This window comes from Theropithecus gelada, chromosome 1 (genome assembly GCF_003255815.1).
Source record: "Theropithecus gelada isolate Dixy chromosome 1, Tgel_1.0, whole genome shotgun sequence".
Taxonomy (NCBI): domain Eukaryota; kingdom Metazoa; phylum Chordata; class Mammalia; order Primates; family Cercopithecidae; genus Theropithecus; species Theropithecus gelada.
Window position 1 is genome coordinate 122,530,700 of NC_037668.1, and position 4,986 is coordinate 122,535,685.

At 43.0% G+C, this 4,986-nt stretch overlaps 1 long non-coding RNA gene across 1 annotated transcript; it reads left to right on the forward strand.

Annotated features, from left to right (window-relative positions):
* Positions 1-2,053: 2,053 nt before the first annotated feature.
* LOC112613077 lies at positions 2,054-3,618 on the forward strand. Its single transcript, XR_003116913.1, has 2 exons — positions 2,054-2,193; positions 3,297-3,618. It is a non-coding gene; the product is annotated as an uncharacterized LOC112613077 (long non-coding RNA).
* The last annotated feature ends 1,368 nt before the right edge of the window (positions 3,619-4,986 follow it).

A 4,986-nucleotide genomic window follows, 5' to 3' on the forward strand; every position in this document is an offset into this window, starting at 1 on the left:
CTCCAGGGATTCTAGACTTGGCTGGTTCAGTTTCTCACACTGTACTGAACAACCTCATGTAAACCTTCAAGCCCATCATTTATCATTTTTACCCAGGCTACAGTGCAGTGGCCTGATCAAGGTTCACTGCAGCCTTGACCTCCTGGGTTCAAATGAGTCTCTACCCTCAGCATCCCAAGTAGCTGAAACTACAAACACACACCACCATGACTGGCTAGTTTATTTATTTTTCTGTAGAGACAGGGTCTCACTATGTTGCCCAGGCTTGTCCTGAACTCCTGGCCTCAACTGACCCTCCTGCCTTTGACTTTCAAAGTGTCAGAATTACAGGCAAAAGCCAGCACACCTGGCCATTATTTATCATATCTCTGCAGGTCGTTCCTTGACTATCCTTCTGAGGTTGGAATTTCCAATTGCCTTTTGAAATTCTCACACCATTGCCTTTTCATTCATTTATTCATCCACTCAAAAATATGTATTGAGTGCTACTGAAACATGTTTAAAACTATCTAATTATCTCTCTCCACCCCCACTCTCACATCTGCATTTTGTCCTGCCTTTTCTCTGGGTAAATGATATCCTTTTCTTAGCAGCAGAAGCTAATTTTACTGCTCTTTGCAATCTCCCAAAGTGACTTAGTATCGTGTCTAGGACTAAATGGGACTCCATAAATACTGTTGAATTATATTGAGCTGAAATCATACATGAAGTGATAGACAGTTATGAGAAGGATCCAAGAGGACACGCGTCTTTTCACTCTTTGGCAAAAACACAAATAGACTCAGTTATCAATTAATATCTCTCGCACTAATTTTACTTTTAGCACTAAGATTCTAAAATTCTACACAAGTAGTACAGAAAATTTATGTAATAGGCCTAAAAACATTAATTTTAAAGATGGAAATAGAATTGTTCATAGAGAGGACTATCCTTTTGTTTAGCAAAAGAACTTGGATATGAAAGATGAAATCTCCAAAGCTAACTTAATTTGTACATGAAAAGTACCAAGAATTGAAAGCTGGCTGGGTGCTGTGGCTCACGCCTGTAATCCCAGCACCTTTGGGAGGCCAAGGTGGGTGGATCACGAGGTCGAGAGATTGAGACCATCCTGGCCAACATGGTGAAACCCTGTCTGTACTAAAAATACAAAAATTAGCTGAGCATGGCGGCACGCGCCTGTAGTCTCAGCTATTCAGGAGGCTGAGGCAGGAGAATCACTTAAACCTGGGAGGCAGAAGTTGCAGTGAGCCAAGATCACGTCACTGCACTCCAGCCTGGCGACAGAGCGAGACTCCGTTTCAAAAAAAAAAAAAAAAATTATTATTGGGTACTAGGCTTAGTACCTGGGTGACAAAATAATCCGTACACCAAACCCCCATGACATGAGTTTACCTGTATAACAAGCCTGCACTCGTACCTCTGAACCTAAAAAAAAGGAAAAAAAAAAAAGAATTGAAGGCTGAAAGCCAGAAGGGAAGTGAGAAAGAGGAGCTCAGGGCGGTGAAATGAAGTGGAAATGTTGTCAGGGAACTCTGCAAAGAGAGCTGACAAGTGGTTAAGAGTGACCAGTTTACTTTTAAACACAGGGATGTCACGTATTTTGTTTTAAGTTATTGGCTGTGCAGTGTTGTAATTTGATCTAACTCCCATCCTATATCAAATTATGTTTACATAATTAAGACGGTTCACTAAAGTGATTTTTCCTGAGCAAAGAAAGTCTGCTGTGTGTTCTGACATACATTTTTAAGCACCTCTCAGTCCATCACCCAAAAGTGTCAGATGGGTTCCACCTACTAATGACCAGTTATTCTATGAGATGATCTGAAAGATGATAGAATGGCTAATAAGGGGAGTAGCAAAAGCCTGTCACACAATGAATGCTTGAAGAACTACCAGGTGTCTGTCTGACTGCGGCTATCACTCTGCATGGCCATGAGATGTGCGTGACTCACTCCGGAGAGGCGAGCTCCTGTACAAATTGACCGTTCACGGTCTTAGTTCTGAACTGCCTTTCTGGACGCTTCTTTCTGTTTCTCTCTACTTTTGACACTCTGAGCTAGCAAGTCTGATGTCCTTCTGTTCCCTATTCTAGGCCTGGGCTTGATGTTCACCGATTTTCCCTCAGCTCCGACTGTGGCTCCTCTCAGCAGACTCTGATCCTGCTCTCAGCCGGGCTGCATCTGCCCATCTCAGGTAAACATGGCTGGGCCTAGGCAAACTGTGGGGCCTTTCAGCTGGAGCTGCGCTCCTGTGCGTGGAACACCTGGCTGGTTTGGTGCTTGAATTAGACACTGGGAAGGCATAAGCTGACATCGCTCTTCCTTCAAATATTTGGAAGGGGCAGTTTTCCTATTCTCTATGGCCTTGAAGCAGAGAACGAGGAATACTGGGGCACTAAAAGGACTGAGTGTAACTTAAAACAAAAAGGCACTCGACAGCAGCCGGAGCTACCACAGCGGTCACTTCCTCCTCACTGAAAGGGCTCCAGCAAAGGCTGGATAACCATCAAGTGGCAACACTCTGGGAACGTTTGCAAAGGGAGCCATGCATCCTACAGATAATTTTACCAGCAGGTTTTCAGGTTCCTTCAGCCCTGAGCTTCTCAGATTCCAAACTTTTATAATTATTTGAGTTAAAAAAAAAAAGTCAGATGCAGCTGAGCGCGGTGCCTCACGCCTGCAATTCCAGGACTTTGGGAGGCCAAGACGGGCGGATCACCTGAGGTCAGGAGTTCGAGACCAGCTTGATCAATATGGTGAAACCTTGTCTCTACTAAAAATACAAAAATTAGCTGGGCATGGTGGGGTGCACCTATAATCCCAGCTACTTGGGAGGCTGAGACAGGAGAATTGCTTGAACCTGGGAGGCAGAGGTTGCAGTGAGTTGAGATCATCCCACTGCACTCCAGCCTGGGCGATAGAGCAAGACTCCCTCTAAAAAAAAAAAAAAAGTCAGATGTTTGACTAGAAGGGACAAGTCATAATGAGAACCACTGGAGGGTCATTTGCGTGTGGTTGTTGCCAAGGAGGAAATTAAAAACTGAGAAACAGGAGAATTAAAATCTAAGCTGGGAGAGGGGAACCTCAGATCCCTTCTGAGGATATGGTTAAACTGTCTTGTGTTTTCTGTGCCAGATAGAGCAGTTTAGACCTAAAGAATGTCAGCAATTTTCATCCTCCCACACAGCTACTTTATAATAATTAGTTTTACTACTTTTTTCACAAGCTATTACTTTAATGATTTTAATTAAGTTGTTCATGCACTCGAGTTGTTTACAAGCGCTTTTCTTTTTATAGCACATCGATAAGCAACAGAGGCAAACTACCACCTTGGAGGGAGCCAGGCAGTGTCTGCTGGGCAGGCCGCAGCCTGGAGCATGGAAGTCGCTTCTTCCATCCTCCACTGGAAACCACCCAGCATCCTGGGGCCAGACTCCCTCCCCTGGGAAGAGACTATAGTCCTATCTGTATCCTCCGTGGTCACTGCCCCTCAGTCACAGCAATGAAGAGCAAATTACCTGTTTTCTGTATGTTCCTCCGACAACAACTGACACAGAGTAAATATGAAAGGTTCTGGATGATTCGTGGTCAGCTTTTATTAAAATTCCACATACTTGGCGTTTCTTAGCTATCTGGATTGACTCCTGGTTCCACCCCTTACTAGTTGCGTGACTTACCTTCTCACGTTCTCAGTTTCCCTTTCAAACTGGTAGAGTTATTTTGAGAATTATATGAGTTTCGAGTGGGAGGGCGCTAAGACCTTGCTGATTAGAGTGGTTTTTCAATCCTGATTGCCTCCTTCTCCCTCTTAGCTTCTTTTCTCCTCCCCCTCATGCTTCTAGCCTAGGCTTCTGGCAATTTTGACATAACAAAAGTGGGATTCCTTCATTCCTGACTTCAGGGCTTTTCCTTACTTCATTATTGCATGATCATTCTCAAGTCTTTCATTCTCATTCTCTACATAAATACAAAAAGGAGAAAGTGAAATAGTAGAGGAACCAACAGATTTGAAGGAGCTGCCACTATTTGATTCCTCCTGTTAGGACATCTGTATGACCCCAAGTTCCTGTTCTTGAGGCCGTTGTATCATATTCTTAAAAGTTATGTACACATTCTGCTTTGAATGTGTCCCTCAGCCTCATTCTTCTCCACTTGCTGGGGGCCATCCCGCCCCATGGGAAGGTAAGTTCAGGCTCAGAGGGAAAGTCACGACAGAGTCCTGCTCTTTTATTTTTGTTGTCTAAAATCATGTTTCGTGCTCTTCTTTGAACAAAATCCAGGACTCTAGAGATGCCCTGTTACTTTTCTTCCAGCAAGTCTTTAATTTGCTGAGGAGTAAACTTGTAATGAAAAGAACCCGGAACTCCCCAAGGCAGCTCCCCGCTCAGACAGTCCTCAAGGTATTAGGTTCTGTTCTTTAGAGGAGATTCCAAGAGCCCCATCCTTCCTGTGAAATAGGGCTGCTAACTCGCCACCTGTTAAGTATGATTGTTAAAAATACATTTTTTGTTAAAACTTTGATTAATAGAGACAGAAACTTTCACTTCAAGACCTTTCCTATGATTAGATCTAGAGCAAAGACTATTTGGTCTACGTTTGAATCGAAAAGTTTGCCCTTGACCTCATGAATTGCATTGTTCTAATTAAAGTGATAATTGCAGTATTAGTTTTTATATAATTTAAATAACCAAACCGAGACTGCCCACTTAGGTTTTCAAAAGGAATGTATTAGCACCATCTTGTGACTATTTTGGTACCGCTTACAGAACAAAACTTTCAGCCTGGCGCTTGTGTTCAAAAGGAATCTTTTGGTGCCCTCCTGTGGTATGTTACAGAACTGGGAGAAACAACAAATACAGAATAACGCCTCTGGTCCCAGGAATTGCTCTTCCTGCTGTCATAACTATTAGTGATTCCTTGAAAAATCACGGCTATTAATAAAAATAACTTTTAGTAATTTTGCTTGTAAGTTAATAAAGCAAATTAC